Source organism: Trichechus manatus, unplaced genomic scaffold, assembly GCF_000243295.1.
Source record: "Trichechus manatus latirostris isolate Lorelei unplaced genomic scaffold, TriManLat1.0 scaffold00047, whole genome shotgun sequence".
Lineage (NCBI taxonomy): Eukaryota > Metazoa > Chordata > Mammalia > Sirenia > Trichechidae > Trichechus > Trichechus manatus.
In genome coordinates this window covers 4,186,902-4,211,415 of record NW_004443983.1, presented here as the reverse complement: position 1 = coordinate 4,211,415, position 24,514 = coordinate 4,186,902, and the positions used below count along the sequence as shown (strand labels likewise).

Sequence of the window (24,514 nt, the reverse complement as noted above, 5' to 3'; positions counted from 1 at the left end):
GCCTTGGAAAATTAACTTGTCAGTAATAGAGGCCAACACTCAGCCTATTCCTTGCAGAGAGCAACTGGCTACTTGGTAGAATTGACTTCCTTGAGTCTTTTCTATTCTGGAAGGGCCAGCAGTTCATCTTCACAGAGAGAAATACCTATTCAAGGTGTAGATTTGCCTTTCCTGCCTGTATAACCTCAGTTAGCACCCCATCAGAGGGCTTATGTAATGTCTCATCCTCACAGACATGGAATCCTACAGAGTATATCATCTGACTAGGACACCCACTTCACACTGAAGAAGTCTGGAAGTAGGCCATGACCATGGGTCCACTGGGAGTATCATATATTGCACTATCCAGAAGCAACTGGACTCACAGAATGCTGGAATGGCCTTCTAAAGGCACAGGTAAAGTGTCAGCTCAGAAGAAAGACTGAAATGATGGGATGACATCCTTTAGGATGTAGTATATTTATGGATTACCAAAACCAAATCAAACCCATTGCCGTTGAGTCAATTCCAACTCATAGTGACCCTATAGGACGGAGTAGAACTGCCCCATAGGGTTTTCAAGGAGCGCCTGGTGGATTAGGACTGCTGACCTTTTGGTTAGCAGCTGAACTCTTAACCACTACACCACCAGGGTTTCCATTTATTATATTAGAGGCATCTACATGACTCTGTGTCCCCCAAAGGAAGGCTACATAGACCCAGGAACCAAGGGGTAGAAACAAGAGTGGCCCCATTTACCATCATTCTGGATGACTCAAAGGAGGACTTTCTTAATTCCCTTTCTTTCAACTCTGGCTTCTGCATGGATGGAGGTCCTGGTCCCAAATAAATGGTACCTTATAGCCAGGATGCTATGAGTTGGAATCGACTTGACAGCAGTGGGTGTTTTTTTGGTTTATAGCCAGGAAGAAGCCCTGGTGGCTCAGTGATTAAGCGCTTGGCTGCTAACCGAAAGGTCAGTGGTTTGAACGTACCAGCTGCTCCACAGGAGAAAGTTGTGTCATTCTGCTTCTGTAAAGATTTAAGCCTTAGAAACCCTATGGGGCAGTTCTACACTGTCCTATAGGGTCGTCATGAGTTGGAATCAACTTGATGGCAGTGGGTTTTGTTTTGTTTTTGGTTTATAGCCAGAGGACAGAGCAAGGGTCCCAATGAACTACAAGTTATAGCTGCCACCAGTATACTTTGGACTCCATATGCCCAGAGACCAGCAACAGCGTTAGCCATTATATTCAGGATGAGAAGTAAACCCTAAATAGTATATAAGCCCCTGTATTCACAATTCAACCACGTGGTTGAGGTGCTTCTCCCATTCCTAGGCAAAGGTTGCAGGAGGCCTGTTCAGGAAAGGCATGCAGGGCAGAAAATTAATTTCTAGATGTAAAGGCCAACAGTCTCATAAGTAAACAAATCTTTTTTTTTTTTTTCCATGATAACCCTTTAACTACAGATCATGCAGGCTTTGTAAAGAAGCAGCTGCTCAGATAATAACCTTTGGCCACGATGCAACCAATTAATTACTGTGCCATCCTATAAAAGACTCCACAGAGCCATGCTGTCTTTTGCATATTAGTTGTCTCAAAATTATGGTAATATTCCAATGAACCAACTTCAAATACAAATTTATAAATCACTACTTTCTTCCACATAACCCCCAAAGCCGAATTATCTGTAAAGCATTGATACCTACAGATGAAAAGGCTGTGGAATTGCCAAACACATTTGTGATTGTAGCACTCCTCAAAATGAGCTATCAGGTGGCTAACACCAACAGAATCATGGAAGTGGAAATGGACATATATATGTGTGTGTGTGTGTGTGTATCTTAATGAAGATAAATGGCTTGAAGGTCATCATGCAGTAACACATCAAAAGATGAAATGTGCAGATTCGACATCAGTAGTCTAGGCTGAGTTCTGGGTTGAACATTTGTTATTCTACAATCCCCACCCAGAATACAAGTTTAAACTTTCTTTTATTTTTATGTTTTTACTCCTTTATATCACCATTCATCTGTCAGTTTGTCCTTCTGTGGTGGCTTGTGTGTTGCTATGATGCTGGAAGCTATGCCACCAGTATTTCAAATGCCACCAGGGTCACCCAAGGTGCACAGGTTTCAGTGAAGCTTCTAGACTAAGACATAATGGGAAGAAGGACCTGGGAATCTACTTCAGAAAAAAACCTGGCCAGTGAAAACATTATGGATAGCCACAGAGCATTTTCTGATATAGTGCCGGAAGATGAGCACCTCAGATTGGAAGGTATTCAAAATACAACTAGGTGAGAGCTGCCTCTTCAAAGTAAAGTCGACCTTAACGACGTGGATAGAGTAAACCATTCAGGATCTTCATTTGATAATATGGCATGACTCAAAATGAGAAGAAACAGCTGCAAACATCCATTAATAATTGGAACATGGAATGTATGAGGTATGAATCTAGGAAAATTGGAAGTTGTCAAAAATGAAATGGAATGAAAAGATCAATATCCTAGGTATCAGTGAGCCAAAATGAACTGGTATGGGCCATTTGAATCAGACAATCATATGGTCTACTATGCTGGGATGACAAATTGAAGAAGAATGGCGACACATTCACTGCAAAAGATGTATCCTGAAGTACAGTGCTGTCAACGATAGGATATTATCCACACACCTACAAGGAAGACCAGTTAATAAACTATTACTTAAATTTATGCAACAGCCACTAATGCCAAAGATGAAGCAACTGAAGATTTTTACCAACTTCTCCGGTCTGAAATGGATCAAACATGCAATCAAGATGCATTGATAATTACTGGTGATTGGAATATGCAAGTTGGAAACAAAGAAGAAGATCTGTACTTGGAAAATATGGCTTTGATGATAAAAACAACACTGGATATAACATGATAGAATTTTGCAAGACCAGTGACTTCTTCATTGCAAATACTTTTTTCAATAACATGAACGCAACTATACATGTGGACCTCGCTGGATGGAATACACAGGAATCCAATTGACTACGTCTGTGGAAAGGAAGTTGGAAAAGCTCAATATCATCAGTCAGAACTAGGCCAGGGGCTGACTGCGGAACAGAACATCAATTGCTTACGTGCAAGTTCAAGCTGAAGCTGAAGAAAATTAGAATAAGTCCATGAGAGCCAAAGTACGAGCTTGAACACTAGTGACCAAAGACCAGAGAAATTGTGGGACGACATCAAGGACATCATACAAAAAGAAAGCAAAAAGTAATTAAAACAGCAGAAAAGATTTAAAAAAAAGAGACTCTGAAACTTGCCCTCGAATGTAGTTAAAGCAAATGGAAGAAATGATGAAGTAAAAAGCCGAACAGAAGATTTCAAAGGGCAGCTAGGCAAGACAAAGTATTATAATGAAATGCACAAAGACCTGTAATTAGAAAACCAAAAGGGAAAGAACATACACGGCATTTGTCAAGTTGAAAGAACTGAACAAAAAAATTCAAGCCTCGAGTTGCAATTTTGAAGACTTCTACAGGCAAAATATTGAATGACACAGGAAGCATCAAAAAAAAGAAAAAAGATGGAAGGAATACATAGTCACTGTACCAAACAGAATTGGTAGATGTTCCTCCATTTCAGTAGGTAGTACATGAACAAGAATAGATGGTATTGAAGGAAGAAGTCCAAGCTGCACTGAAGGCATTGACGAAAAATAAGGCTCCAGGAATTGACAGAATACCAATTGAGATGTTTCAGCTAACGGATGTAGCACTGGAAGTGCTCGCTCATCTATGCCACAAAATTTGGAAGACAGCTACTTGGCCAACTGACTGGAAGAGATCCATATTTGTGCCTATTCTAAAGAAAGGTGATGCAAGAGAATGTGGAAATTATTGAACAATATCATTAATACCACATGCAAGTAAAATTTTGCTGAAGATTATTCAAAAATGGTTGCAGCAGTACATCAACAGGGAACAGCCAGAAATTCAAGCCAGATTCAGAAGAGGACTTGGGACAAGAGATATCATTGCTGACATCAGCTAGATCCTGGCTGAAAGCAAAGAATACCAAAAAGATGTTTACTTGTGTTTTGTTGGCTATGCAAAGGTATTCGACTCTGTGGATCATAAAAAATTATGGATAACTTTGTGAAAAATGGGAATTCCAGAACATTGAATTGTGCTCATGCAGAACCTGTACATAGAACAAGATGCAGTCATTGGCATAGAACAAGGGGATACTGCGTGGTTTAAAATCAGGAAAGGTTTGTGTCAGGGTTGTATCCTTTCACCATACTTATTCAATCTGTATGCTGAGCAAATAATCCAAGATGCTAGACTATATGAAGAAGAACATGGCATCAGGATTGGAGGAAGACCCATTATCAACCTGTGATATGCAGATGACATAACCTTGCTTGCTGAAAGTGAAGAGGACTTGAGCACTTCAGCCTTCAGTATGGATTGCACCTCAATATAAAGAAAACAAAAATCCTCACAACTGGACCAATAAGTAATATCATGATAACCGGGGACAATACTGAAGTTGTCAAGGATTTCCTTTTACTAGTATCCACAGTCAACACCCATAGAAGCAGCAGTCAAGAAATCAGTGTATTGCATTGGGCAAATCTGCTGCAAAAGACCTCTTTTAAGTGTTTAAAAGCAAAGATGTCACTTTGAGTACTAAGGTGGGCCTGATCCAAACCATGGTACTTTCAACCACCTCATATGCATGGTAAAGCTGGACAATGAATTAATGCCTTTAAATTATGGTGCTGGGGGAAAATATTGAATATACCATAGACTTCCAGAAGAATGAACAAATATATCTTGGAAGAAGTACAGCCAGGATGCTCCTTAGAAGCAAGGATGGTGAGACTTTGTTTCATGTACTTTGGACATGTTATCAAGAGGGACCAGTCCCTGGAGAAAGAGATCATGCTTGGTAAAGTAGAGGGTCAGCAAAAAAGAGGAAGACCCTCAACGAGATGGATTGACACAGTGGCTGCAACAATGGGCTCAGACATAGCAATAATTGTGAGGTTGGCAGGGGACACGGTAGTGTTTCGTTCTGCTGTACATAAGGTTGCTATGAGATGGAACCAGCTGGAGGACACCTAATAAGAGCTCCTTTTTACGGTATCCTTGTAAAAATACACAATCACGGACTTGGGACATGCAGTAGTCACTGTAAAGCAGGAGTTTTCAAACTTTAATGTGAGTGCAAATTATGTTACTAAATGCAGATTTCTTAATCAGTGGATCTGAAGTAGGGCCATAAGATTCTGTGTTTCTAAACAAGTTCCCAGGTGCTGTAGATGCTGCTGTTGTGTGAACCACATTTGAATATTTTATTGGTTTCCTAGGAAGTCCATAACAAAGCAACACTAACTAGGTGGCCTAAAACTAGAGAAATTTATTCCCTCACCATTTCAAAGACTAGATGTCTGAAATCAGGTTTTCAGTAGGGCCATACTCTTTCTGAAGGCTCAAGGGAAGAATCTTTCCTTGCTTCTAGCTTCTGGTGGTCCCAGGTGTTTCTTGACTTGTAGCAACAAATCTCCAACCACTACATCTGTCTTTGCATGGCATCTTCTCTCTGTGTTTGTCTCTGTTTGTCTCTGTGTTTTCTCATGATACTTTTTTCTCCGTATCTCTTCTACTCTTCTTATGAGGACATTAATCACATTGGCTTAGAGCCCTCCCTACTTCCGGATGACTTCATCTTAAGTAATTACATCTGCAAAGGTCACATTCACAGGTGCTAGGGGGTAGGACTTGAATATATCTTTTTGGGGAACACAATTCAACCCACAGTAAGTAGTAAGACTCTAGGGCACCTACTAATATCCATCATTTGAATCAGAGGATAAGTTCTGAATGGTGTAATTTAATCATGAAGGTTCCAGTAATTGGTTAGAGGTAGCCACAGAACAGAATACTGGCCAGTGAGATGTGAGAGGAGATCTGCTGCAGGTCTCCTGGGAAATAATTTCTCACACCACAAGAGAAGGCCTCTTCTCTGCTTTTGTGTACTCTTATTTCTGGATATGATGTCTGGAAGTATTGACAATATCTCGCAACCAGTCTGTGGATGAAGCCAGCACAGGAAGAACCTGAGTAACATGCTAGTATTCACCCTGTCTTCTGGACTTCTTTTATTTGAGAAAAATTTTTTTTTTTAATAGTTTAAAACAATTTAAGCTAGATTTTGCAAATCATCTAAGAAGAAACTTAGAAATCAATTTAACTCAACCCTGTATAGTATGTATTAGGTTTATATTCTTGGACATGTTTTAATTTCCTCATCATAAAATAGGTCTAATGATAATGTTGTTGTTAGGTGCCCTTGAGTCGGTTCTGACTCATAGCAACCCTATGTACAACAGAATGAAACACCGGCCAGTACTGCGCCATCCTCACAATAATTGCCTAGCATATAAAATTGTTGTGATTTTTAGGTAAGATTTTGCTTGTTAATTATTTAGCATAATGCCTGACATATACTACATGTTCTATGAAAATAATAAATGATCATTAAGATTCTACTTGTGTATTTCTAGTGTTGGGGCACTCACTAATTCACGTGGCAGCCTAGTCTACAGTTGGGCACTTGCCACTGTTCAAAAACAATCCCTTGTTGAGCTAAAAGATCTATCTTCTCTCTTTCAGCCATTAATTCTAGCTCTGATGTCTCAAGGCACAGAAAAGAAGTCAAATCATCCTGTTCACGATAGCCCTCAGAAGATTTACAAATAGTTTTCATGAGCCACTGCTAAATCTCTTTCCTGTCTAAACCTTCTCAGGTTTTCAGATACTTTTCCCATGTCATGACTCCTAGACCCTTCACCACCCCATCCTCTTTTGTTGAGATTTCTTCATTTTAGCTAAAAACAGCTTACTGAATAGTACTCTTTTTTGTTTTTTTCAGACTAGAACTGTGGTTTACAGTTCTGCTTCTAAGAATAAAAGACACTTGTTGCTTATATATAATTTTTTGTTTAATGGGCTTAAGTGGCTCAATGTCCTGTTTGTTTGTCCTCTTGTCTGTTCACTTCTGTGTGGTCTGCCTTAAATTGAGTATGCACTGAGGGCAGAGGTCACCTCTAATTGAAATTACTGGTTTGCCCAAGACCCAAACCAAACTAAATCCACTGCCGTCGAGTCAATTTCGACTCATAGTGACCCCATAGGGTTTACAAGGCTGTAAATCTCTATGGAAGCAGACTGCCACATCTTTCGAACCACTAACCTTTTGGTGGTTAGCAGTCGATCGCTTTAACCACTGCGCCACTAGGGCTTCTTTTGCCCAAGACAACCCTATCTTATTTCTACTCTCTCAGTGTAATTATTATTAGCACCTGCTTTCACTGTTAAAATTGTCTCTATTTAGACCATGAATTTTATGATCTAAAATTTCTACTTATTCCATCCTACTTATAAGTGTAAACAGATTTTTAATTAGTGCTTCTTGACTGATCCATCAAAAGACTAGTCAATGTACTAAAAGTTCTCAACTTTAGCTGATATGTCATTTATGGAGCAAATAATGTGAATTTCCAGCTGTAACGTTTCCTAATAAATCTTCCATCTTACCAGGTACAGGTTCAAAACCTCCTTCACAATTTCATCACTTTCCAATAAACTCAATTTGATGTTTTTTTTTTTTAATATTTTGTCCAATATTTAGAAAATAGGATAACAATTGATTCTCCTACCCATTTATTTAATATGCTATCATAATACCACTTCAGACATACAAATATGAATGGGGGAATTCTTCATGACTCATTCCTTTTACCCAGGGAATGATTACTGCAGACAGGGGGGATAAAAAACAACTGATAACTAATAAAGAACATTAGTGTGAAAAAAAAGTTTCCTTTACTGTGTGTTAATTGCTAAATAAACTGCTAAGAAGGCCCCCTGTATTTTGGTGAAGCTTTCCACTTAATATAATTGGAAGATTATCCAGGTGCCATTTATATTATGTTGGAACTCAAAGTTCCAAAAAACTTTCCAACAGACTGAAACTGTCAGCTTCATGTAAATGAATTCCACTCTGAGTAGTGCAGAAGGGTTAGTGTGTAGTGTGAATGTTATTCAGTACAATGTCCTGAATAGCCACCTACCTGGTTTTTGCTTCTAATGAGCAAATCAGTTCTGTCCCAGAAGGTGACCCTGATTCTTGAAAAGGATAGAAAACCGTGCATTTAAGTGGGTATCTGGCTTAAGAGATAAGTATCCAGGAAATGAGATATGATGCAATGGTGAGTTCCTCTCAGCAAAATACAGCACTATTTTCTTTTTCTTATTCTTATCCAGTATTCAAAACTGTGCATTAGCATTGTGTTTTCTCCTTGAGGCATGCAATAGAATGGAAATGGAGATTTGGGAAACCACATTCTCATTAATAATTTGACCATATATTGAATATTTTTCCATGTAATTAGAGCTACCAGGCTGATTTAGGTTTTTGTATGGTTAGCCAAAAACTGTGAGGAAAACTACGCTGATTAATTGGTTAGCCTATTGTAATAAAATTTTATTTTAAAATTATGATTGTAACAATTTTTGCCTGTTTGTTTTTGATAGGTGAATGAATTCTCAAATTTGAGCAGAAAATAAGATACATTTTCATTTCATGGTTTGGAAACATGTTTATATTACTTCATACAACTTTCAGAATCCTCCCCAATGTCTGAATTTGGTTTAATGTCACTGCTATGCTTGCTGCTGTGAGAATTCTTCTGAAACAGGGCGACTTCTGTCTGAAATTAGGAAGAACTGGAGTGGTAGTTAAGCACCACCCTGGCTCCTGGTAAAGTCTCCAGTTTCTGGAGTTTAGACAGATTGATTCGCAATGAGACACGGTTGCAACATTCACAGATTCTCTGAGTGATCAGACAAGCTGCACACATATAAAGGCTGTGTGGTTGTCAACAGCAGAGGCAGATGACCCAGTAAGCAAGGTAAGCACGAGCTTACTTGTGCTTACTTACTAATCTCTAGTGAACAATTTCACGTTTTTAACAGTGGTGGAAATCTGTAGTGAACAGTTTCACATGTTTTTCATCACTGTGTTTACCTCGCCTATTGGATAATCTGCCCCTGGTCAATAGCCTTGTGATAGTATCATCTTCTGGATCAGACAGGCACAAAATCTACATAGTTTGATAAAACGGGATTATCTCATTTGGTTAAAAAATATGTTAGTAGAAGATACCTGGTAATTCACAGACTGTTACAGCCTGGGACAAGGCTTGGCCAGGCAGGCCAGGGTAGGGGACAGGCAATCTCCAGTGACTGCTCAGACTAAAGGGTTGGTCCCAGACCTCCAAGCTGTAATTAAGTGCCCCAACCAATAGGCATAGCATAGCGATAGGATTCTAAGGTAGAAAATATAAATCAGAACCTTGGATCAAGGTTTGGTTAGAAGGATGGATTCTGAGTTACAGCCTTAGCTCTGTCACCTACCAGTTACATTAATTAACCACTCTGAGCCTTAGTTTTCTCATCTAAAAACTGCTGATAATATACTTTATAAGGTGGTTGTGAGAGTTAGTTGAACCATAGATGTAAAACCCTAGAATCTTGCCTAGCTCAATGCTTAATAAATGGTAGTTCCCATCAGCCCCCAAGGAAGGATACTGGTAAGGGCAAAGCAGAGACCTAGTCATCAGAGGGAATTGAATTAATCTAAATATCTATGCCATTAGAGTACCTTGCATGAAATACTGCCAGAACTGGCTACGTAATTTGCAAGGTCCAGTATAAGGTGAAAATGAAAACATGGGGACCCTTGTTTCAAAATTTAGAACTTCAACGCTGGCAGTAGAACATTAAACAAAGAGCAGGGCCCTTCTAAGTAGGGGGCCCTGTGTGACTGCACAGGTCGTAGGCCCTTAAAGCTGGCCTGACAACTGCAGTCATTTTCTAACTGTTCTCCCTGCATCCATGCTTGTTCCTCTATAATGCATTTTTCTGCCAGCAGATGGGGTGACCTTTTCAGTACATAAAGTAGATCCTGTACTCACATGTTTTAGTCTTAAACTGAAAGGTAGTATAACATGGGGAGAAGCCAAACAGCATGGTGATTAAGTGGCTGGGCTCTGAAGCCAGAGGTTCCTATCTTTGTTTTGCTGTTTTGATCCCATTAGTGATCTTGAGTAAGTTACTTAACCTCAGCTAGCTATGGGAACGTTGGTGGTTCAGTGGTAGAATTCTTGCCTTCCATGAAGGAGACTCAGGTTCAATTCCAGCCAATGCACCTCAAGGGCAGTCACCACCCTTCTGTCAGTGGAGGCTTGTGTGTTGCTATGATGCTGAGCAGGTATCAGTGGAGCTTCCAGACTAAGACAGACTAAGAAGAAAGGTCTTGAGATCTACTTCTGAAAATTAGCCAATGAAAACCCTATGGGTCATAATGGTCCAATCCCCAATCGTCATGGGACAACAACGGCTCATTTCTGTTGTGAACGGAGTTGCAGTGAGTCAGGGATGGCTGGACGGCAGCTAACAACAACAGTTGGCTGTACTATAAAATGGGCGTAAATAATAAAGTATCTAGCCATAGTGTTGTTATGAGGATTAAATGAAATAGCCCATGTAATAGCCCACTTAGAATAAGCTCGATACATAGAAATCATTTGAAAGATATGAGCTACTATTATGTTAACTAGAACTAGAAAGATGATGTTGACTTGGTCCACTAGCCTCTCCATCATCTGGCTATGTCTACTTCTCGAAGCTCATCTCTTGCTTTCCTCCTCCCTCGTTATCTTCTGGGCACACTAGTTGTTTTGTTTTCAATTTCCTTGGGTTCATTAAGCTTTTTTAGACTGTAGGGCCATTGCAGTTCTCTCAGCATGGAATGCTTTTTCTCAGACTCTATCCTTTAGGTCTCAGCACAAATGTTACTTGCTTAGAGAAGACCTCCATAATATCCCTAATCTAAATTACCTTCTTTTATGATTATCTAGCACAGTGCTGTGGTCTTCTAATTCATAGTACTTTTCATAATTTAAACTTGAATATTTAATCACATGTTTGTTTAATGTCTTCTCTCCCATGAGGGCGGGGACAATGTGTGATTTGCTTAGAACTTTATCTCCTACTTTCATTAGAGTGCCTGGCACATAGAAAGCAATCAGTATTCGCTGAATAAATGAATGGATAAAGAAAAACAGAAACTTAGAAAGGAGGACCATTTGGATGAATTAGTGTCTTTGCCTGGAGACAGCAGTTAGGACTAACACAGTATTAGGAAGCCTAACAATTTGCCTTGGCAATAATAAAAAATATAATATTTTTGGACTCCTTGCTCTTCACCAAGTATTCTACTAAGCACTTTACACATATTGTTTCATTTAATTCTTACAAAAACCCAAAGAATTAGATACTATTATTATCCCCATTTTGCACAGCTTGTATATGGTAGAACTGATATTTTATTTTCTTCATCTAATTTTTGGCACATGCTGTTCTTGGAAACATAAATGCACATTTGTTAATTTTTTTTTACTTCATTTTGAATATTAGCTAGCTTAGTCTATTACATCCTTGATAGAAATACACTGAATTTAAAAAATTAGAGTTACTGAAATATAATTTAACACAATAAAATTGATCCAACTTAAGTGTACAGTTGTATAATTTCTGACAAATGTACAGAATCATGTAATCACCACAATTATAAAACATTTCAATCACAAAAAGAAGTTCCCTTCTGCCCTTCTGCAGTTAATCCCTGTTTCTATCCCTGGCCCCTGGCAATACTGATCTGCTTTCTGTCACTATAGGTTTTTTTTTCTTGAATGTGGTATAAATGGAATGATACAGTATGAACTCTTTTATATTTGATTTCATTCACTGAGAAGAATGCTTTTGGATTCATCCATGTGGTAGTGAATCATAGTTTATTCCTTTTACTGTCAAATAGTATTCCATTGTATACTACAATGTGATTATCCACTTACCGGTTGACAGATATTTAGGTTGGTTTTAACTTTGGGCTAATATGAATAAAGCTGCATGAACACTGATGTACAGACCTTTGTGTAGACATGCATATATTGAATTTTAAGCAGTGATGTAAATGTATTTGAAAATAGACACAAACTGGGTCTTTATAAGATCCTTTAATGATGACCTTTTAATGAGAATCTTTAGTAGTTAATTTTTCAACCCTATGAAATCTCTGTTGTGAATGGAAACTTTCTTCACTGTAATTTAAAAAAACACTGTCAAACCATAAAAGGCAGAATAAAAAATCAATAATTTAAATACCTTAGAAATTCTTTTATTCCCTTCTACAAAATCCTCCTTTACTCCTTCATAAAGGCAACGTATTACTTCTTCCTTTTGTCAATACTAGCAAAAAACTTTAAGTGAAGCTAGGCAGGATTTACGGACTTGCTCTGTGCCTGCCTATCTCTTTAAGCACAGAGAGAGGAAGGAGTTTACAAGCTGAATTTGTATGTCTCCTGAGCAGCTGCAAATGGGAATGGGACAGGTGAGATGACAGTTCTTATCCATAATACATGTTCTCCATGGTGCACGAGTAACTGTGCCACAAGGAGCTTTGTCAAATGATAAAATCAATTAAAAAAAAGAAATAAAAATCAAGTGGAAAAATGAAAGATACAATTCAGCACATTTCAAATATTAATATATACCAGATATACTTCACATTCATCCTATTTTATTCTGAGTCTCTTAGTAAAGAGACATCAGCAGAGGTAATTCAGCTCCATACTCTAATGCAGGTCTCATCCTGTGTGATGCATGAAAGCTATGGATGACCAAAAATGCTGCTCCTGAAATGAAGGCTATTCTTATTGTTCAGGTTTTCCAGTTTCCAAAACATACTACACTGTGTCATTTCTCCCAAAAAAGTCATTTGGAATTATCTGACAGTTATGGCACCCTGAAACTGACCAGTGCTCTCCGTATCCTTTCACATTCTGGAACTGCATCTTGCGGGGAGACATGTTATGCTATCAGGGAATCATCACTAGTTGCTTTGTGCCTGGAGGATACTGTGGCAAGGTTGGGCTTTTCAGGACGCCAACCACAGGAGTGGGGTTCAAAGCCTTAACTTCCAGATACTTGGTGTAAGGCATAAAATTGCAACTAAATTTCCAAATCCATGGATGTGTAATTTATATTAGGAATAATTTAACATCCAGGTTATTTGGATGTTTTGGGAAGTTATTTAAATATCTTTTAAGAAGATGACTAGGATGAAAGAAGGGGCAAAGGACAAACTATTTCAAAATAAATATATTATAAAAACTATTTCTAAGTAAATATAATTAGAAAGGTTAATTACAGATTGTCATGAATAATATCTACATGATTTGAAGTTCATTCTTCGAGCACAAATACCTTTTGAATAAGCCTTAAGCTCTTCAAGTTCATTTTCATAGGTAATTTTTCCTCTTGGGAGAATCAGTGTTATATTTCCATCTTTACTGTCATTTAATTTCTTTGCTTTTGACTGGTCATGGGTTAAGCTTGAGGATTTCTAATGTATCAAATGATACAAATGTGCCTAACCTTGATATTTGTTGGGTGTTTTCCAGGTGACTCAATTATCTACTTTGCAATATCCTACAAAAATTAATTTATTAGTATGTTTAATATTAACTACACTATAAAATCCTATTTTTATGTTTATGTGCACATTAATTTCTCTGGACTTTGAGGGTAACATTGTGAATATTTTTGTACATTAAATTTATGAAAATATGTTATCTTTGTTTTCAGAGTAACCCTAATTTGTGAAAATAAGAAGTAACATTTCAATGTTGTTAGATTTGTTTTGGTTATCATCACAAATTCTATTATAGGGAATGTGATGCAGGAAAAACATAACAAAAGAAAAATTCACTGTGCTCTAAATTCCAAAGCAGTTCCAGAAGTTATTTATATATAGAAGCAGAGATATCAAGCTGTGAATAAGAATCACTCTTTCAATGGCTCTCTTCTTTCCTTTTTTCTCTCAGGAAATATATTAAGGGAAATAACATATTTTTGTACAAATAATTAGTGTTTTCTATGTGTGTTTGCCAACCAACCCCTCCCCGTGCAGAGGTATTTTCTTAAGCACGCTATGTTAAATTTTTTTACACAACATGTAAAAAAAATAGCACAGGGGCTCTTACAAAAATACCTCAGGGGGTGGGGCGGTTGGCAAACAAACATAGAAGGTACACGTTATTTGCATAAAAATATGGTATATCAATAGGGGACAAGGTCAGGCAAAGAAACACGTTAGTAGTTAGCACTTTGGCCCTAAACTCCAACTCAGTCTCTTGGTCAGCTAGGTAGGACCATGTGAAGAACTCATTTGCTTAGAGTTACAGCCAAATTAGTCTCAGCACCCCCTTTCACAGCAATATCTCAGTTTTTATAGCTTTGATGGTAAATAATGTTCAGTCTAGAAAACATCAGATAAAAAGAAGTAAGTTTTCCTCTAGTAAGAGATGAACTAGACCATCCACGGCTTGGTCTACTCAATTTAGAAAAAAAAAAAAAGGGCCTTTAGTCTAGCTTATTTTGTCAGTTACAGGAGAAAGAGTCATAAAGCAGCCAGGGAAAGAGAAGACAGAGGAACTCAGGCCTCTAGCAAATCACAGTCCCTCAATTCAAAGGACCAAGTGTTCTGCCCTATCTCACCCCTCAAGACTCATGAAAGGAAATACATACACATAAAGATAGAAGGGTCACTTGCCCCAATATAGTTCCTTCCTTCTGCTCCCACTAAAATCCATCTTCTAATGCATTCCAATAAATAGGTGCAATTTTGATTAATCGATATGCAACAGAATTCCTTCATGAAGGTGGGGAGAAGAGGAAGACAAGTATTGAAGTTGTTGAGCCAACATACATACATTGAGTTTTCTGAGCTTTGAGTATAAAACCATCGACTACCTACTACTGTGATTATATCATAGGTCTTTTTCTTTTGAGATAAATCACAGTTAAAGAAATATTTATTCATCTGTATCATATTGGTTCGGGCTAATCATCTAAAAGTTTATTACAGCGGATTTGATAATGACACGTATGACTAAATCCCAGACTCTGGAAATTCCATCATACTCTATCTAGTTTACACTTAGGGGCATCCATGATCCTGTTTTACCCATCGACAGAGGCAGCCCTGAAGAGCAGTCTAAACAGATTTATACTACTCTTGAGTTTCACTGTCTAAGCAAAATTTCATGACCCTGTTTGCTCATGTGGCAGATGTTAGTGATCATCAGTAGCCTAAAGTATAAGCTGGGTTTCTTTTAGGCCAGAAACTTTTATTTACATTCATTTACACGGCTGCCTATGAGTTTATGGAATATTCACTAACTGTTCTCAGCTAATGTATGGTTTCATAGATCTTATGTGATACTGGGGATCAATTCTGATTTAAGTTTACTTTGAAATTGCAGTTAGTAAAATGTGTAGGTCTTTTTGTGATGGGAGGTGAGAGGGATGCTAGAAGCAAACGAATAGGTCCAGAGAAAATAATTTAAAACTGTTTTCTGTAGATCAGAACTTCTGCATAGGAGTGTGATATAATCAGATAATTATACACCATTGAGCCTTTTCTTTTTCTAAACATCACTTGAGTTGAAGGCATGCAGCCAGTGACAAAGCGATGTTTTATCTGGCCCTGTGTGTCAGCTAGGCTGGCTGTAACTGCATCTTAGTGATTTCATCTTTTTAACTCTCCATAATGAAAACTTCAGTTTCTCTCTTAACTCAAACTTAAATTCAGCCAATATACGGTGGTGTGTTTTCTCAAATACCTAGCATTCAACTAGTTTCCAATTAATAAAGAATTGGGAAATGTTTTCTGGAATTAATAAGATTTTTCAAGAGACATGTTATTTAATCCATAACTCCTATTTCTTTTGTTTTTTTATACCATCTCTGGGTGACTTTATCATTAGTATTTTTGTCATCTCTTCATTAAGTCCTTGTAAAAACTAAACTGTTTTTTTTTTTTTTTTAAATAAACTAATCCTGCATCTGGAGCAAGCAAAGTGTTTAGCAAGTTAAATAAATATTCCCATACCAGCATTAATGATGATTTTTAATAATGATTTAACATGGTGAAACATAAGCCATACAATATTAAGTTTAGGAAATAACAATTTCAGAGATGGAGCATATATATTAGAGGAAAAATCTTAGGAGTTGAATATTACATAGTTCAGAGAAACAGAATAAATTGTCACTCTTAAAATACCAGTTGCCTAAAAGCTGATTCCAACTCATGGTGAATCTATGTGTGTCAGAGTAGAACTTGGTTCCATAGGGTTTGCAATGGCTAATTTTTCAGAAGTAAATCACAAGGCCTTTCTTTCAAGACACCTCTGGGTGGACTCGAACCTCCGTACTTTTAGTTAGCAGATGAGTGCGTTAATTTTTGCACCACCCAGGTACTCCAAATTGTTACTCTTCTATCCCCAAAATATTTCAACATCTTAACGATATCTGCTAAATCTAATCAATTTAATTTTTCTTTTTTAAAGAAACACTTCTTGGAAATCTGTGGCTTGCTGTCCAAATTTGGAGAATTTACTTTTTGTTTGATTTTATATCTATTATCTATGAATTTATTTCTTCAGTTTCCGGTGTTAGCTCCATTCAATTTTTTTTTTAATTGCATGCCTTCTTTTTATCATTTTTCCCCCATGAGGTATATCCTTGAGTGATTTTTAAAGGAAGACTATATAGGAAATAATATTGCTGAGTCCTTTAATGTCTGATAAAGTCCTTAGTTTCTTATTTTGTTGTCATACTTATGGATATTCTCAATGGGTATAGAATCATAGGTCAGTAATTACCTTTCTCCTAGAGTTTTAAATAGCTCCATCATTAATATTTAGAAACCAGAATGGGCAGATATTAACTTCAGTGTCTTGGTAGGAATTATTTTTCCTCTTCTTTTCTGGAATGTTTTAGGTCATTTTCTTATCCTAGATATTCTGAAATGCCAAATTATAGGTTTTTTTTTTTTCTTTCATCTAGCTTGATCTGTTCAATCTGAAGATCAATTTCTTTGACTTTGGGATATTTTTATATATTAATTATATAATCATTTTCTCATTTAAATTTCATCTGTTCTTTTCAGAACTGGTAATAAATAGATATCTGTAAACCTCTTAAACTTCATTCTCAATGTATCTTAACCTTTGTTTTCCATCTGTGGTTCTCTTTTTTTTCCTTTCCTTCTTTTATTTTAAATCTTTCTTTAATTATGGTAAATACATACGCTATAAAAATACTTGTTATTTTGACATTCTTCACATGTACAATTCAGTGACATTATTTATGTCACTGAATCTTTGACATCATGCTGTTCAACCATCACCATTATCTGTTTCCAAGTTTTTCTATAACCCTTAACAGATTTCTTCCTCTCTTCCATTTGGATGATTATTCTAGCCTTCTACTGATAGTTATTATTTTAGCAATTACATACTTAATTTCCAGAAACTTTCTTAATCTATAATTTCAAATTTTATACATATTTTATGGGTTAAAATTTTCTCATATATTAAATATTAATAATTTCTAAAAATTTATTTATTTTCTATTAATTATAGTCTTCCCATCATTATCTGTTCTGTTCAGATTTGTCTTTTTCTTTGAATAGCATCTGTTTATATATGTTTTAATAACTAAAATAATGAAAAGGAAATGTGTGCACAATGTAGATATGAAAAGGAATTCTCTTCTTTGTCTCACACTCATATATAGCTTTTTTTTTAACTAAACGTAGACTTATTATAGTCTGCCTGCATTTTTTTTTCTTTTAATATATTTAGAAATCATTCCATTAGGACCTATACAAAAAGATATCTTACTTATTGTACCATTGTATGGATCTAATATTATTTGCTTTGCCATTTCAATCTTGATGGCCATTTACATACTTCTTTGCCTTTGGCTTCCATAAACAATGCTAAAATTTTTCAATAAATATCTCTGTACATACAATGAATATATCTGTAAGACAAAATCCAGAAATAGAAATACTGGGTCAAAAGATACATGCATTTTTTTAAATTTTGTTGGCTATTGTCAACTTGCTTTCCAGAAAGAATGCACTAACTTATGTTCCAATGAAGAAGGTGAGTAAATGACTTTTTCCTCACACTTTGCCAATGCTTGACATGAATCTTTTTGATTTTGCTGACCAACCCCAACCAAAAAAAAAAAAAAAAATTCTCCTTTTGTTTTGATTTGCAGGTATTTAATTATGAGTAATTCTGAGTATCTTTTCAAGTACTCAAAATTCACTGTGTGTGTGTGAAGTGTCTTTTATGTCCTCTGCCCATTTTTTTCTAAGAATTTATGTTTCTTTTTCTTAGTGATTTGGATCTATATATAAAGAATGGAAATTCTTTTGTATATCTTATGTGTTACTATTCATCTTCTAGTTTATATTTTTAAACTTTATTACATTTTTCCATGTTGAACTTTCATTTTCTATAAAGTCAAATACATCAATCTTGTCTGTTATGGTTTTTCTATGTTGTGTATTACATTGAAAGGGTGTTCCCAATGTAACATATTTTAATATACATTTATTTTTTTAATGTTATAAAAGATTTTTTACGTGCTTAAATATAAATATTAAAGGTAAAGATATTAAAATTTTAAAATTATGGTCATCAGTATTTTCTTAAGTTTAGAAAGTAAGAAGTATCACTTGAAATTTTCCACAACGCATTATGTATTGAAAAGAAACATAGCGAGTTTAATATTAAAGTAGTTTTTAGTTTAAGGTAATTCTCTACAAATTTTGGTACCCACCCTGTAACACAAATAAATGCTTTTATGTATCTATAAATTAAGCAAGAGGCAACTAATTAGCTGTCTTTAAGATGAAGATGTCAAATCTCTTCTTTTAAGGTTACACACCTGAGAAACCTCCTAGAACTATGAAAAATCAAAAGCTATGAAAAGCTGTGCTTTATCCTCACTAAATGTACCAGCTATACATAACCTCGATATGGGTAATCCCCCATCTTAAGGGTTTATTCAGAAATAAGAGTACAAAGGGCGGAGTCAGATCAAACCTCTATTGAGTGTTAACTATGCCTCAGGCACTGTGATAAGCTCTAGCCGTACCCTGCTTTGGTAGGTACTGGTATCTACTCCATTTTACAGTGAGTACACCCAGGCTTTGAGGGATTATATAAGCAGCATGACAACAGCAGATGTCAGGTCTTTCTGACTCTATAGCCTGTCCACTTAGTGCATTTAATATTTAATACTACCTCTAATGTTTGCTATGGCGGCTGTAAACCTTTGACATTGGGGGTTCAAGAAGGAAGTGGCTGGTTTGCTGAGGTCAATTCTTTTATCATAATTAGCTCCACATTTTTATATTTCAAAGTCTTTAAGATTAAGGAAATTCTACCAGTCTGTGGTCAATTAGAATTTATTATCCATTGGGTTTTATATTTAAAGTAATTAAGAATTCAAGCCACAGTCATACAGACCTGGATTCTCAGCTTGTCTTTGACACTTAATAGCTGTATGACATCAGGCATATTAATTAACCTCTAATCCCCATTATACTTATCTTCTGAGAAATGGGGTTAATAATGGCACACACTTCGAGAAGCTGTGAGAAGTATTCAATGAATATAAGCTTTTAAAGAGAGGTTTTTTTGTTTTGTTCATTGCCATATCCCAAACACCAAAAAGAATGTCTATACATAATAGCTGCTCAATAAATATTTGTTGAATGAAAACATTAAGAGTGCTTATTGCAGAGTTTTTCATTGTTCTTTTCACTGTCAAGCAATTCAAGTAATAGTAGTAGACGTTTATCTAGTTGTCTTTAAATGTAAAGGATGATTTGAGATTCCTAGTTAAATAAAAAGAAGTTTTCATTCTTTCTCTTGATACTGTCTGTGAAAACTGGCGTAGATGGGATTCTGTGAGATCTGGTTCCTTACCCCCACCACCCTTTGCTGCTTTATGTATCTGAGACTTGTTCACCCTCTCCTCATTGACTAAACAAAAGAAAAATGACATTTCATTGGCGACAAAATGTATCTGAATATTTAATGTTGAATAATGATATTTCACTTCTTTAAGCAGTGCTTTTAAAGTGCCACAATTTACAGAAGCAAGTTATAAGACCCTATAACCAAAACACCAAACCCGTTGCCTTTAAGTCAATTCCGACTCATAGTGACCCTATAAGACAGAGTAGAACTGCCCTACAGGGTTTCTAAGGAGCAGTTGGTGGATTCAAACTGCTGACCTTTTGGTTACCACCTGAGCTTTTAACCACTGCCCCACCAGCTGTGTATATTTCAAAGACAAAGGCAATGAGAGGGAGACAGTTTTCAAGGACTGGAAAGTGATTTTGGAATGTACTTTTCCTTTCTAAAATTCATATCAGGGCTTTAGCTGTGTTAATTCCAGAGGCAGAAGAGTTGGCTTCATTGTCAGCTCACTGAACATTCCAAAGCCCCAGGATAGAGGTGGCTGGGGAATTGAGAGTCCATACTTGCATCAGCGTCCCCACCCAAAGGACTCAGATGGATGAGTTCAGCAGCTACAGTGTAACTTCTATCTTGTTTGCTGTGGTTCCTCCAGCACTTAGAAGCAGATTCTCAATAAAATTTGTTAAGAGAAGGATTGAAGCCAATGATAGGCAGCCTTTATACAGTGGTTTCTTTTAAGCTATGTTTACAAATTATATATTTATTTTTGTTTTCCAGAGGGAAATATAAGGAGAACATTTATATTCTGGGGAATTTTAAAATAAATAAATAAACTAACATAAATATTTAACAGATCAGGAGAGATCAATGGAACCTGGGTGTGAGAGTTTTGAATTGAAGTAAAAAATGATGATCGTTCCATAGATATAGACACTTAATAAATCATTAACATACATTGTAAATGAAAAGATAAACAACCTCTAAGACAAACGCCTTGTCATTTTGCTTGATCTGCAGCAGGGGTGGATTTCAGGGACAGATCTTTTAGTCCAATGCTTTTTCTAGAATGTAAATCAAACTAGTTTTCTATAATAATGTCAAAATAACAAACTTCTATTTTCTGTGCTATAATGATTTGGAGTTTTAAATATAGATTTTTCTTTCATATCGTTTACCAATGCGGGAATAAAACATAACATATCCCACAACCTTGGCAAATATATCTGATATACGCGTGCACGTGTGTGAGCACTCATGTGTAACCACCCCACATGGGTGAAAGACGAGCTGCATTTGGGATTTAAATCATTGTTTTGTAACCTGACGAGATGCTTTGACAGGCTGTTAAGACTGAAGCTACTGTGAAAACTGTTCTTTCATTTACTTTCCGTTGCTGAATTATTTTGAGCCTTACCCAAAACAGGGATTCATCACCTCCGCTGAGACATCAGAAGATGTCAAGATGTAGATTTGTCTTTTTTATCCTTTCCTTGCAAATGAGATTCAATTGTCAAAAGGACAGAAGATTCAAGCTGGAAAGAAGCCCCCAGTAAAATGTCAGAACTTCATCACAGTAAGTTGGAACTGGCATATTAATAAGTGTTCATTCATGTTGGGCTTGACCTCAAGCCAACAATTAGACTTTTGGACAGAAACTGCACAAGAGCCAATCAAAAATATGTGATGCATAACTTATATAGGGATATAATTTAACAGGTATGAGACAGGTTTGTTACATCAGCTGTTGATTTGTCCTCTTTTGAACTTCAAATAATTTCTCTAGTGTATAACTTTGTGACATGGAAGCCACTAAACACAAAAGAGAAGCGTTGTTTATGGTGACCTCATTATGCTCAGTGTTCAGATCTGGGTCTTGCAGAAAAGACTTTGATCTGCAAAATTGTGCTAGAAATCTCCCAGAACTAGGTTTTCCTGTGGCATAAAAATAATTTTGTGCTCAGTGTGCAGTAAAATAAGCCACATTTGCTTAAGGGAGCTCTTTATCTGGCTTTGTCTACTCTGGATGTAAGAGTCTTGACTCTTAAGTATTAGGTAAGATGTGTTTCCTGTAGTTGACTTCTCAACATTCATACTAGCTCAGACTATTCGTCTAAATCAGCTGTGGTGAGTTCATTCTCTTTGCCAGTGATAGGTTTAGTTTTGTACATGTGATCAAATTCTTGCTAATAAGCTATCAGGGTTTCAGGGTTAAAAGAAACGAAAAACACTCCTCTGAGAAACCCCCCAGTACTTGCTTCCACAACTGGACGTTGGCATGTCTGGAAATGAAGCAGAGGGCAGCTGCGGCTTTCTTATTACCAGAGTGTGGAAGGAGCCGACAGTCAGTATACAAGGGCCTGGAGACAAAAGGAACCTGAATCCTTGTTTTCTTCGCTGAGCAGATAGATCAAATCATCTTGGAACCCATGGTCCTCAAGTCTGCTTTTTTCCAGACGATAGAGCATTTTCTTGTTTTGTAATTTAGCTTATGCTGAGTTTTCTGTTACTTACAACCGAACACATTGTAACTCAGCTAGATCAGCTGAATGAACCCAGAATTTCTATATTAGAATTACTATATGGTTATCCAATTTTAAAGGAGCCCTTGTGGCGCAGTGGTTAAAGTGCCTGGTTGTTAATCGAAAGGTCGGCAGTTTGAACCTACCAGGAAGAAACTAGCAATTGCTGGTGATGGAGCTTGTGGCAAGATCTGCTTGCTCATAGTATTCAGCAAGGATCGGTTCCCCAAGGTGTTTATGTGCCCACAGTGTTTTCAAACTATGTGGCAGATATTGAAGTGTATGGAAAGCAAGTAGAGTTGGCTTTGTGGGACACAGCTTGGCAGGAAGATTATGAGCTTCTGAGGCCCCTCTCTTACCCAGACACTGATGTTATACTGATGTGCTTCCTCCAACAATAGCCCTGATAGTCTAGAACACATCCCAGAAAAATGGACCCCAGAAGTCAAGCATTTCTCTCCCACTCTGCCCATCCTCTTGGTTGGGAACAAGAAGAATCTTCGGAATGATGAGCACACAAGGCGGGAGCTAGCCAAGATGAAGCAGAAGCCAGTAAAACCTAAGAAGGTAGAGATATGGCAAACAGGATTGGTGCTTTTGGGTACATGGAGCATTCAGCAAAGCCCAAAGATGAAGTGAGGGAGGTTTTTGAAATGGCCATGAGAGAGGCTCTGCAAACCAGATGTGGGAAGAAAAAATCTGGGTGCCTTGTCATGTGAAACCTCACTGCAAACACAGCCCTCATGCAATTAATTTTGAAGTGCTGTTTATTAATCTTAGTGTATGATTACTGGCCTTTTTCATCTATCTATAATTTACCTAAGATTACAAATCAGAAGTCATTTTTCTACAAGTATTTACAAGCGAACCATGATTATTAATGATATCCAGACCCTCTGGCCCACCAGGGTCCTTCTGACACTTCTCTAACAGCCCTCCTCTGCACTCCCACCTGATGCACCAGGCACTAATTCAAGGAATGTCTTAGCTTCTTGCTTCTTTCTAGAAAGAGAAAAAAATTGGTAACTTTCGTAAATTAGCCTGTAACTACTTTATAACTAACATGCCCCGCCTATTATCTGTCAGCTGCAAGATACTTTGGTGAATGACCACTTTAGAATTTTCCTCCTAAATGGGTTTCATTGGCATAGCTCTGAAGTGGGCATCCAGATTTTTGAAAATGTGCTCAGCCAGGAAAGTCCAAGTCCACGCAGCTGTGGCAAAGTTACCGTTGCATGGTTTCATGTTAGTTATCTTACAGTTACTGTGTAATTAGTGCCACTTAATGTATGCTAAGTGTTACCTGTGTTTTATTGACTATGTAAAGACATTCGACTGTGCAGGTCATGACAAATTATGGATAACATTGCAAAGAATGGGAATTCCAGAAGACTTAACTGTGCTCACGAGGAACCTGTACATAGGTCAAGAAGTAGTTGTTCGAACAGAACAAGGGAATACTGCGTGGTTTAAAGTCAGGAAAGATGTGCATCACGGTGGTATCCTTTCACCACACTTATTCAATCTGTATGCTGAGCAAACAATCAGAGAAGCTGGGCTATATGAAGAAGAACCAGGTATCAGGATTGGAGGAAGACTCATTAACAACCTGCGTTATGCAGACGACACAACCTTGCTTACTGAAAGTGAAGAGGACGTGAAGCACTTCCTGATGAAGATCAAAGACCACAGCCTTCAGTATGGATTACATCTCAACATAAAACAAAAATTCTCACAACTGGACCAATAAACAACAGCATGATAAACGGAGAAAAGATTGAAGTTGTCAAGGATTTCATTTTACTTGGATCCACAATCAACACCCATGGAAGCAGCAGTCAAGAAATCAAAAGATGCATTGCATTGGGCAAATCTGCTGCAAAAGACCTCTGTAAAGTCTTAAAAATCAAAGATGTTACTTTAAGGACTAAGGTGCGCCTGACCCAAGCCATGGTGTTTTCAGTTGCCTCATATGCATGGGAAAGCTGGAAGATGAATAAAGAAGACCGAAGAAGGACTGATGCCTTTGAATAATGGTGTTGGTGAAGAA

General features: G+C 37.0%; 1 pseudogene; it reads left to right on the top strand.

Annotated features, from left to right (window-relative positions):
* The first annotated feature begins 305 nt into the window (after positions 1-305).
* On the top strand, positions 306-23,183 carry LOC101347338 (transforming protein RhoA pseudogene; annotated as a pseudogene).
* Positions 23,184-24,514: the final 1,331 nt, after the last annotated feature.